This window comes from Carcharodon carcharias, chromosome 6 (assembly GCF_017639515.1).
Source record: "Carcharodon carcharias isolate sCarCar2 chromosome 6, sCarCar2.pri, whole genome shotgun sequence".
NCBI lineage: Eukaryota > Metazoa > Chordata > Chondrichthyes > Lamniformes > Lamnidae > Carcharodon > Carcharodon carcharias.
In genome coordinates this window covers 124,850,647-124,863,691 of record NC_054472.1, presented here as the reverse complement: position 1 = coordinate 124,863,691, position 13,045 = coordinate 124,850,647, and positions in this window count along the sequence as shown.

Sequence of the window (13,045 nt, the reverse complement as noted above, 5' to 3'; positions counted from 1 at the left end):
TATTTCAATGAGGGTCTGTTTTTAAGATCAACAGGACTAACCATGTCCCTGGCTATGCCAGGTTAATTGGGCGATTCTTTGACCCCCTGACTTTCCCCCTATTCCCTATTAATATTGGGGCCCTGCACTCTAATTACTTATACTTTGAGTTAATTTTTATGACATAAATTACAATAAGAATGGAAAAGCTTCAATGCCTACAGGTTCTTAAATAAGTTGTGCCTGATGTGCATGAACGATAGTTAGATACCTTAAAACTTTAGTTTTGAACGCTTGTATTAAATCTTCTCTTCAACTTCTCAGTTCTAAGGAGAATAATCCCAGATTTCTAGTCTATGCACACTGCTGGCACCATTTGACATTGTGACACCCTAGTCCAAATGAGAAAGTACAAGAAGGTGGACACTAGTAAAGGAACACAAAATGTGAAATAATAGCCCTTTCATTTCTTAATGGAAAAGCATCCATTCACCATCAGTGTGTGCACATGCAAATGTCTTTATTGGATTCTTGTTGTACTAGTTGTGTAGAATTATTTGCAGCATCCTCTAAATGTCAATCGAACTGCCACAATCGCCACAAAATTGCAGCCACATCCTAAGGTAGGTTTGGTATGCTCTGACCCCACTCAACCCTTTCCATGGTTAAAGTTATGAACGCTTATCACATCAACTACAAACTCAATGCTTAGAACACTGTGAAATCAAATATTTTGGCTAGATTAATGTAGTAGAAGGGTCTGGTATATAAAGGGTTAATGTGGGACTGAGTACAGTACCAGCAACATAGTGACGTAAGAAGGCATATAACCCAGAGCCAGGGTCAGTTGAGAGATGGATAAAGAACTGGACTGGACTCATCTCCATTCCTGCACTCTCTAACGTAAATATGTACATAGTTATGAGTTGTTAATAAAGGCTTACTGTTGGCATACTGTACACTATGAAGCCTACTTCATGGTGTCTGAAGCAGGATTCTTCAATTAACATGAGCTGATTTTGAGTGCCCAGGAAAAGGGGTGGAAGCATTAAACTGTCGACACTTGCTCTAATTTATAGTGCTGTACTCAAAAGATCTGCTTTTATTCTTTATAACTCTCAAACGACATGATAAACATTGCCTGAGTTCATAGCCAGCAAATGTAAAATAAAATAGCTTTGGAAATGTAAACCGTAAGACATAGTTACCATTTAACACTTTTCATCAATGTCAGTGAATCAATAGTTTCTTCAGGTAATTTCTTGAAACACTACAGTACAAAACATTGCATTAAAGCTACAGCATACAGCTAAACACATTAATAACTAAAATGCAATGCAATAGCCAATTGCTGTCATGGTCCAGAGAACTCACAGTTTCCGCATAATTGCACTTGTGTGGAAAAGTCTCTAATTTAAATGAATCAAAGCTCCTCGTAACCAAAATGATCACATAAATTTTCAAAATCAATGGACTAAAATCTCTGTTAAAAGTTCTTTGGAAAGGTACTTTATATCCTCCCTTTGTATTGCCTACTGAAGTGACAGCAGAAATCCATAATGTGTGACTTGTATTTACATTTTCAGGAATAACCGTGATTGCTTGACATCCAGCGTGAGCATCAGAGAGGTAAGCAACATCAATTGAACTTTAGCAAACCTTTTATTTTAATAATCACAGAATCACTGAATTTTAACAGCACGGAAGGAGTCCATTTGGCCCATCATGTCCGTGACAGCTCTCCAAATGAGCAATGCACATCCCCACTATTTATAGTGAACTTCATCTTTTGTGAAATTATTTCCAAAAATTGGTTCACCAACCATGTAACCGAATGAAATTCCTTTCTTATCAGTCTACAGAGTATTGTAATGGTTATGTTACCAGTGCACTAATTTAGTGCCTGGTCTATTAATCTAGAAAATGTGAGATCACATTCTATCATATCATTGGGAGAATTTGAACTCATTTTAAAAGATTTTGAAATAAGTAACTTGTATTAGCAAAAGTTACCACAAAGGTTTCAGATTGTCCTAAAAACCCATCTGGATCACTAATGTACTTGAGAGAGGAAAATCTGTTGGGGGAAATTGGCCCATGCCAGCACCTTGAAAAGAGCTCAGCATGAATCAGCAGCCAGTGAAGTTCACAAAATGATAGTTTAAGCTCCTTTTGGAGCCTTGTTTCCGAGTTTCACTGTTGCTTTTTCTTAGATTGAAATTTAAAATCTTAGAAATATTTTCCAAGTTAATGGAATGAAAAGTTGTGCAGTATGTACTAGGCTGCTGATTCATCATGAGCCTGTCTTACACTGCTAGCATGACCCACATTAATCCCCATTGTTCTTATTCATTCCGGTCTATAATGTGACTCCAGTCCCACACCAAAGTGGTTGATTCTTAACTTCCTTCTCAAGTGCCCTACTAAACTATACAGTTGTATCAAAAGAAAATCAATCAGCAGATTCTCAAGGACACAAAGGAGGGCCAACACATACCAGTCTTGTCAGCAATACCTAACCCAAGAATTAATTTTCAAAAATCAAAGTGCCAATTTTGATTGTTTTTTTCATGAGCAGTATCTCATAGACTTGTCAGTAGAAACTGGCACTTCCAGTCATTAAATAATTAAGTAAAAGGCAAAATGCTGCAGATGCTGGAAAAGGTGCCACATAAAAAAGAAAAGCTGGTCTTCAAGTATGGCTGGTCTCATACAGGGAAGCATGAAAAGCAGCACTCAATTTTCAATTAGATATTTTACTGGACTCAACAATTTCAAATCAAAATCATCATTCCTATCTTTCAAAGAGCAACTGTTGAGAATGACTGTCATTGTCATTTACAGCTCCTCTAGAGCCTTCCTTTCTTTCTTTTTGTGTCTTATTACCAGCACCTTTTGCCATCACTATCATTCTTCTGTTATTTAATCTATTCTACCTTCAGGCCTTCCCTTTTGTTCTTTCCTCTCTTGCCCCCTTTTAACAACAATGTACCTAAGCCTGTTACAGCTTTAATGTGTTCCAGTTCTGATGAAAGATCATTGACCTGAACCATTTGGCTGGATTTTTGCTTTGGTGTTGGGACCCCAATGTCCGGTGAACTTCAAAATCTTAACCTCATGTCACTGTCAAATGTCCGACGCGATTTCTAATGATCTGACCAATTAGTGGCCAGGGAGCGTGCTGTTCAATTAAGAATGATGGGTGGGCTTCTTAGGCGGGAGAGCCAATAGGAGGACCATGGGACCTGAGAGATTGGCAACCTCAACATGAAAGAGCGAAAGAAAAGGTGCCCTCTACAGAAGTTTAAAAAATACATTAAAAAGGCGGCAGCTGCCAGTCCATCATTGTGGACAGCCAGAAGCCGCAGCAGTGGCCCGATGAGCATGGTGGGTGCAGGGTTGGGGGTCTATTGGAATGGAACATAGGAACAAGAGTAGGTCATCCAGCCCATCTAGCCTGCTCTGCCATTCAACACGATCATGGCTGCTCATTGACTTCAATGTCTTTTCCCCACACTATCCCGATATCCCTTTATGTCATTGGTACTTAGAAATCTCTCAATCTCTACTTTAAACATATTCAATAATTGAGGATCCATAGCCCCTCGGGGTAGAGAATTCCAAAGATTCACAAACCTCTGCGTAAAGAAATTTCCCCTCATCTCGGTCCTAAGTGGCTTCACCCTTATTTTGAAACTGTAGCCCTTTGTTCTAGACTCCCCAACCTGGGGAAATGTCTTACCTGCATCTACCCAGTCTGTTTTTCTAGGTACTTTATAGGTTTCAAAGAGATCGCCTATCATTCTTCGAAGGTCTAAAGAATATAGGCCCAATTTCCCCAATCTCTCTTCATAGGACAGTCCTGCCATCCCAGGAACAAATCTGGTCAATCTTTGTTGCACTCCCTTGATAGCAATAATGTCCTTCCTAAAGTAAGGGGACCAAAGCTGCACACAATACTCCAGATGCAGTCTAACCAGGGTTCTATATAATTGAAACAAGACTTAGCTACATCTGTACTCAAAATCCTCTTGCAATAAACGCTAACATACTATCAGCCTTTCTAATTGTTTGCTGCACCTGCATGTTAGCCTTCAGCGACTTTTTGACAAGGGCACTCAGGCCCCATTTTACAGCTATACTTTCTAATCTCTTATCATTTAAGAAATATTCTGCACATCTGTTCTTCCTACCAAAGAGGATAACCTCACATTTTTCCACACTATATTCCACTCACTAAATCTGTTCAAATTCCCTTGAAGTCACTTTGCATGTTCCTCACAATACAGTCTCCCACCTAGCTTTGAGTCATCTGCAAACTTGGAAATGTTACATTTGATCCCCACATCCAAATAATTTACATATTGTGAACAGCTGGGGCCCAAGTACTGATCCCTACAATATCCTGCTAGTCACAGCCTGCCACCACAAGAGTGACTCATTTATTCCTACTCTCTGTTTTCTGCCTGTTAGCTAATCCTTATTCCATGCCAGTGTATTATATCCAATGTCGTTTAATATTTCTAACCAACCTCTAACCAACCTTTGTCAAAAGTCTTCTGAAAACCCAAGAATACTATGTCCACCAACTCCCCTTTATCAATTCTGTTAGTAACATCCTCAAAAGATTCCAACAGGTTTGTCAAACACGATTTCCTGTTCATAAATCCATGTTGACTATGCCCAATCAGATCATTATTATCCAGGTGTCCAATAATCACATCCTTTATAACAGATTTACAGCATTTTCCCTACTACTGATGTAAGGCTAACAGGTGTGTAGTTCCCCATTTTCTCTCTCCCTCACTTCTTAAATAGTGGGGTGAAATTTGCCACCTTCCAATTTGCAGGAACCATTCCTGAATCTATAGAGTTTTGGAAGGTGACCACGAATACATCCATTATCTCCATAGCTACCGCTTTCAGCACTCTGGGATGTAGAATATTAGCTCCAGGGGACTTACCAGTCTTCAGTCCCATTAATTTCTCCAATACAACCTCCTTACCACTACTAATTTCCTTCAATTCCTCATTCTTCCAACTCCATTAGACCTCTAATTCTGGGAAATTTCTTGTATCTTCCTCAGCGAAGACCGACACAAAGTAATCATTTGGCTTCTCTGCATTTCTCTATTCACCGTTACAAATTCCCCTCGCTCTGCCTGTAATGGATCAACATTTCTCTTAGCCAAATGTTTCCTTTTTACATACCTATAGAAGCTTTCACAGTCTGGTTTTACGTTTTTTGCTAGCTTACATTCATATTCTATTCACCCTTTCTTTAACAGTTTCTTGGTCCTCCTTTGTTGTATTCTAAAATCCTCCTATTTCTGGGAACTTTATAGACTTTTTCTTTTGATCTTATACAACCCATAAATTCCTTTGTTAGCCATAGTTGACTGACTCTTTTGGGGTTTTTGTGCCTTGAAGGAATGTATAATTGCTATAAACTATGTGATTTTTTTTTAAAGACTACCCATTGCCTGTGTACTGTCATACCTTTTAATGTATTTTCCCAGCCCAACTCAGCCAATTTATCCCTCATGCCTTCATACATTCCTTTGTTCAGATTTAACACTCTGGCTTCAGAGTGAACTACTTCACTTTCAAATATAATGTGAAATTCTATCATATTGTGGTCACTCATCCCTAAAGGCTCTTTTACAACAGGATTATTAATTAGCCCTTTTTCGTTACATAATACTCAATCTAAAATAGCCTGTTCTCCAGTCAGTTCCTCAACATATTGCTCTAGAAAACCATACCTAATACACTCCAGAAACTCGTCTTCCACTGCATTGGTACTCATTAGGTTTACCAAGTATATACGCAGATTGAAGTCACCCATGATTACTGTATTATCCATGCTACATGCTTCTCTAATCTCCTGATTAATACTATTCCCCACATTACCACTACTGTTTGGTGGCTTATAAACAACTCCTATCAATGTTTGCTGCCCCTTGCTTTTTCTTAGCTCCACCCAAATAAATTCCACATTTTGTTCTTCCAATCTGAGATCCTCTCTTACTAATGCACTGATCCCACTGCTTATTATCACTGCAACACCACGTCTTTTTTCTTTTTAGCTGTCCTTCCTAAATGTTGAATATCCTTGAATATTCAGTTCCCAGTCTTGGTCACCCTGCAACCATATTTTCGTATTTGCAATTAGATCATACCCATTAACCTCTTTTTGTGCCTTTAAATCATACACCTGTTGCGAGCTCCCCCTTCCCCTCAACTCCTTTCTGCACCTAGCTCCAACTGTTGCCCGTAGGGTCTCTCCACCCATTGTCCATGTTTTGGTCTCATTTGGGGGCTCGCTCGCTGACTGGAAAATTTCAGTCACTTTCTGCTGATTAGCCTTAACAAGGTATGTAATTGTCCTACTAGGCAACCTGTCACTTGTGGGTGGGTAACTGTCAATGTGCCTCTCCTCCCGGAACAAAAATGGCCTAGAGGCAGGAACATGCTGGCAAACCAACAAGCATGTCTCCGACACAAAATCTCGGTCTTTCCTGCCTTCAGCCCCTCCACCAATAGGAATCACAAATTTCATCCATTAATTCTGTTTTTCTCTCCCCAGATATGGCCTGATTTATAGAGTATGTCCAGCATTTTCTGTTTTTAAACACTTAACCTTGGTTTATTTCTTTACCTGGATCTAAGTCAAAGTTTTTAGTGTCTGATTTAAATTGAGCTGTTGAAGGCGCCACCTTTCAGATGGGATTTTAAATGGAGGTCCTGTCTGTGGTACTTTTGACTAAGTAACTCACACTTCGACTACTTTAATCAGCCATGTAGTGCATCACTTTATTCCCAGTCCCAACCAAGAGGGCAGTTTCACAACATGATCAGCTCTTACAATACTATACAATACACTCCCTCTCCACTCAAAAAAAAAATCAATGGTTTCCTCTCAATATCACAAGTTTTTTTTCTTCTTTTTCTACCAGGTTAGCATATAAATTAAAAAGTGCATTGGTACATGTATATTATTCCCGAGAATGTAATGTGACTAAACGAATATCCACAATACCTGAAAGTTAACAGGCTAGGTTGGAGATTTGTTTTTACTGTAATCACAACCAATGCCTATACGATTGGTATTACCAGAGTAATTTACGCATAAAAATGTTTTTCCTTAGCACCAGTACATGTTTAACAAAAGTATCATTATTTGATAAAAATAATTAAAAGAACAAAGCCGTTGATGAAATAAACATTGTAACATGCTGGTTAATGTAACTTCAACTAATTCTTTTCAGAAGAAATAATGATTATTTCAGACTACAATATATATCTATGATGAAGAGTCATACCAGACTTGAAACATTAACTCTGTCTTCCTCCCCACAGATGCTGTCAGACCTGCTGAGCTTTTCCAGCTATTTTTGTTTTTGTTTCAGATTTCCAGCATCCGCAGTATTTTGCTTTTACAATATATATCTTTCTTGTGTTTTGTGTATCATTTTTAAGCCTAAGTTATTTAACTGCTCTTCTTCAAGTATTGTGAACATACCATTTAGTTCAATGGCTTTTATTCAAGAAAACAAAATAATAAAGAAAAATAAATAACTTGACCCCTCTTGGAATGAGAAGTGGGTTTGTACTTCCAAGCTTCCAATTCCTCTTTAACGTCTTGCTTCTTCCTTTCTACATATTTCCAATCAATATATCTGGTTTCTTTCTCTTTCTGCCTGGGTATCTTCCCCCATTTCCATTTCTATGAGGTTGACTCTGCCCTTGCAACATCTCTGACTGTGTCAGCCCTGCAGTTTGTCTTTGACTAAAAACTACACTTAATGGTTGGGAGTGTGACATTGACTGATTATCCTTAATCAAAGATCCTGGGCTGGACTTTCTCCATGAAAGTGGATAGCTCAAGTGAGGAAATTTCCTGAATTGGTAGACCTTGTTCAATTTAAAGAGCCCAGTTATGTGCAGTCTTCCCTCTGGGGAGGCAGAGGCAGGAATTAGTGGTGCCTGCTGACCCTGGAGGTAGATCGTAGCTGGCCACAGGGGTTGGGAAGTGCCAATGTGGGCTGGTTAGAAGGCTCACCTTGTTCTCTGGGACTTTGTCCTAGTTGCATTAAAATTGGTTAGGCCCACTAGCTCTAACCCCTCACATGTTCACAACCCCCACCCACTCCACATGCCTCCTCCATATCCTGCATACCACCTTCATGCCCTTTCTGTACCCATTCACATAGTATGCACTATGTACAGAACAAATGAGCTATATAATAACAATAGCAAGTGTTGACATGCTGAGAGGGAGAAAACAGCATTCATAAATCTGATTTTTTTAAAAATTGCTGTCCCTACAACTCTTTAAAACTGTTAGTCAGACAGGGCCATTATACTATCAGTAACAGAAGCTTTGCCCAATTCATACCTCTTAATCTTGTCCAAATAAACATGCAGGCATTGACAAAAGAGATTACATAAAGAATAATTTATTATAACTACTTAAAGATGTCACTTAATTTCAGACCCTGCCAAGCTTATTCATTTGTGAGTGTTGGAACACAGCCAAGCATTCATAATGAGCCCGGATGGAGAAGCACATGTCTGTCCATCTGCTTCTGCAATACAGTTCCCAGATGACAGTTCCAAGATGGGTTCATTATGAATGCTTGGCTGAGTCCTGGAGTCGCGTGTAGTCTGTCATTTTTAAATGGTTCTGGAGTCAGCCAGGCTCTGTGAAAATCCAATCCTCTCTCTTACTTTGCTCTACCAGTGAACTCTTGTGATACTGACAAATTTATAGTTTCTTTGTGGCTTTCAATTTCTTTCTGACTTTCACTTTGAACTGTACTATAGGTGGGTTATCATGCTTTCCTTACATCAGATTTCCTCTTTCACGTAAATGATTGGCATGACATTAACAGAATCTCTCTCTCTTCACTAGATATGTGAATGCACCTAATCCCTTTACAACTCCAGTCATATACTTCTCCTTAACACCTAGGTGGTTTTTCACCATGACATTCTGACCAGCACTGGACTCTAATTTTCATGCCTGATATATTATGACTCATCTTCACTTTATCTTGCTTTGCTCTTACTTTGCTATTGATATCAGGCTTAAGCAAATTAAACCTTGTCCTAGAAGTGTTTTTAAACACTAATTTGTAAGGTGAGCAACCTGTTCTAGGCAGTGAAGTTATTCTGTAAGGGAACAGAAAATTGTCTAGCCTCTGTTGCAAAGAAACATGGGAATCAGTGCTAGCTTGTCACCTAGCAAATACTTTTGTAAAGACCTCTTCATAATCTGTACACTTCTTTCTTCAGCACCATTTGTTATTGGGTAATGTGGTGATACCAGAGAGTGTTTGACTCCATTCTGCTTTCACATGGACTATCCCTGTGTGCTCTTGATGAAATTCTTCTAACAATCTCTCTCTAAACCTTGGTGGAATGATGACTCTTAAACCCCATAGAAGACAGCCTTGATCATCACTTGGTTCATTTCAGCCTGAGAAATACACCTGTAGCTTCTCATCATCTCACTGTTTATGCCAGCCATCCATGACATAATTGGGCACTCTGCTGAGCATCGCATCTCTGTGAGTTTCTTTACTAATTTCACTGGCATGTCATTTGTGTATGCAAAGTAATTCACAGGTAACTCAGTGGCTAAAAATGAACCAGCCTTCATGAGAAATTTTGAAAGAACATCCACATTTGCACAACCATCAAAATCAACACCCATCTCTGAAGCCGTGCTGCCCCTAGGGAATATGCCCCTTTCTTTGAGCCAATATTATAGTAAGGTGATGGTGATCAGTTTACAGAGTGAATTTCCTACTGTACAGGTACTTGTGGAACTTTGTAATACCATATACGATGGCAGATGCCTCTTTCTCAACTTGTGATTAATTCTGCTCTGACATTGTTAACACACATGAAGCACTTACTGCAGGCTTCTCCATACTATCTTCTGTTACGTGAGACAACCCCACACCTGATCCTTGTGGTAAGGCATCACACACTACATTGGGTCATAGTAGGCCAAAGCAGCATCATTAGGCAGTACTTCTTCACTTCTTCAAATGTCTCCAGGCTCTCCACAGACAACTGGCAAGCTATTCCATATTTGAGCAGTTGACACTGTGGGGCGAATGTCTCATAAGTACCTCATTAACCAGCTCAATTGGCTTGTTGCTACTTCCATCAATCATCACCGCCTAGCTGCCTTCCCGCCGCCGGCTTAATGCGGCCCAGAGTTTCTGGTGTGGGGCTTCTGATGCAGCACAACCCATATGATTCTACAGCCCCTTCTCACCTCACTCCCCACTCCATTGGACTCCATTAAATTCCGCTCACTATCTCATCACTGTCACATTGCTGTGGCTGGGAGCTTGCTGTGCACAAGTTTGTTGTTGTATTTCCCACATTACAACAGTTATGACATTCAAAGGACTTCATTTGCTTTAAAGCTCTTGAGGAAGTCCTAAGATCATGAAAGGGATATAAATGCAAGTTTTATTTTCAATTTAGTGACTCACTATCACGCCTGGTAGTAGTGTTGCGGTAGTGGGGTGGGGTTAGTTTTGCAGGGATAGGTGGGATGGGGGAAAGTATTATTTGAATCCTAAACTGCACCAGGATGTAAGATCACAGTAAAACAGGTAACCTGTGCATGTTCTTAGTAGCCATATTGAATAAAATGGAAGTTTGATCTTCAGAAAGCCCTTCTGGTTTATTAAAATGCTGCAACTTCCTTGTTTTTGAATTAGTCTATAAAGCTTAGAGAACTATGAAAAATGTATATTAATTAAAAAAGAAATATTCTACCATCACTGTAAATCAAAAATAACAGCAAGGGGGGGATGAAACTAAATCAAGGCTGTACAACTTTGCTGTAAATCGCGATGCAGAATGTGGATGGAGGTCCTCCAATTTGCTTGTCTTTTACAAACTAGATTGCACAAAAGACATGTACAATGCTTTCCATGGTTCAAAAGCTTGAATATTTCCCCTGACTCCTGAGCAGATCACAATCTGTTAACATAACTGTCTCTGTGTAGAGGAAGTTAATTATATTCACAACTACCATTTTAAACCACAAGATGTCAGCATCACACTTCCAAAAATGAAATCTCAGCATTCATACCTAGCTTGAATTAAATGATCAGTTCTTCTTAAAAGAACGAGGATTAATCTTTTACTGCTACTTTTATTGACTTTTATAACAAATATTTCATTTTAAAGAATACATATTCCTTCCATGTCAGCATAGCTCGTTCCCTTCTGCCAACATATAACTTAACTGATTATCATGGTAAAATAGGAATTACCTGGAAAAACTCAGCATATCTGGCAGCATCGGCGGAGAAGAAAAGTGTTGACGTTTCGAGTCCTCATGAACCTTCCACAGAACTGAGCGAATATAAGGAGAGGCGCATGGCACTGAGTGTGGATCTCAGAATGTGACGGGAACAGCAGTCAGAGAAACGTTTTATGTCCCGGAGATACCTGTAATCCTGGGTGGGTTCAAAACAAGAGGGATGGAATTTCAGTTGAAATCCACGTGGAGACGGAGACAGTCATTGAGAAAGGAGATATGGCTGTAAAAGCGGGTTTTAGTAAACACCTTGTCAAACACCAGGAGGGAAATGGAAAGCAGTGAAGGTGAACAAGGCAAAAGAGAGATACGGAAATCTTGTCGCAGAGAGGAACAAAACTTCTTCAAGGTAGGCATTTCTTGAAGAGGAGCGGCAGTCAATTAAACACAGAGATAAAAACAAAAAACTGCGGATGCTGGAAATCCAAAACAAAAACAGAATTACCTGGAAAAACTCGAAACGTCAACTCTTTTCTTCTCCGCCGATGCTGCCAGACCTGCTGAGTTTTTCCAGGTAATTCTGTTTTTGTTTTGGATTTCCAACATCCGCAGTTTTTTGTTTTTATTTTTATGATTATCATGGTTATTATTTCAAAATTAATCTGCGTGCAGTGGGACAGTGAAACCACTGTTGTCACAAGGGATCAGATTTGAATCTAAAGTTTCAAACAGAATTACAAAAAAGAATGTGATATTTAGAAAAATCTCCAATTTAGCCCCATTGATTGTGCTTCTGAACAGGCCCAATGAGTAAATGCGTCAACTGGTGGGGCACAGATTCACAGGCCAGGAAATTTTCCCATTTGATCCTATCCCTGCTAAGTTAATTGATATCAAAAGCTACACCTAAGTTTCTCCAGATCAGCCATGGTGCACATTTCTCATCATTACCCAGCAGCTGCAATTGGGAAGCACAACAGGTGTGGACATTGGGCATGGATTTGATGTCTCATTGACTGTCAACATTCACTGTTAAGTGGTTCCAATAAATATATCACCAGACCTTAGTAATAGTTATTCCATCAGCAGGGGAGACGATTGATGGAGAAACATGGAATGAAATAGCGCAATTTGAGATGCCCAATAGCTTTAGTGGTTTTATTCAGTAAGGTACCACACAATGATATTGAAGGACATTGTGTCACAAATTTATTCCAACATGAAATACTCCAGATAAGGAACTTGCTGGAGATAGAGAGAGGCATTATGAAAAGGAGAGCAAGTAGTCTCAGAACCTCACGGTTGTCAGCCCTACAGAGACAATGATAGAGGCCTGAAAATAGATCAGTGTCAATTTTTTTGTGGAGAGGCGTTTGCCTTTAGAACCAACCCTTAGGAAGTCTATGAAAGTGAAATGACAACTTTTAACTTCCACGTGTGATGTTGATATGATTCAAATAAAATGCAAATATTGTCCAGAAAACCACACCAACCTGAACATAGTGGGAAAGAAATTGGGCTTGGTAGTAGTCCATTGTTTGGGTGCTATGGGTGCCATTCAGGGACATAAATGGTATCCACCGGGCGTTCACACTTCAATCATGAATCACACAGAATGCCATATTGGTGAAGTTGTTAGCACACGCACAGCTAATGTCCGCCAGAAAAATGCAGAGCATGCAGGTCATGGCATCAATCAGCACGCAACACTGAACTACTGCCTGTGCTGCCATTTTGGAGCTCCACTCTCAGGCCAGCGCTCTCTCTTAA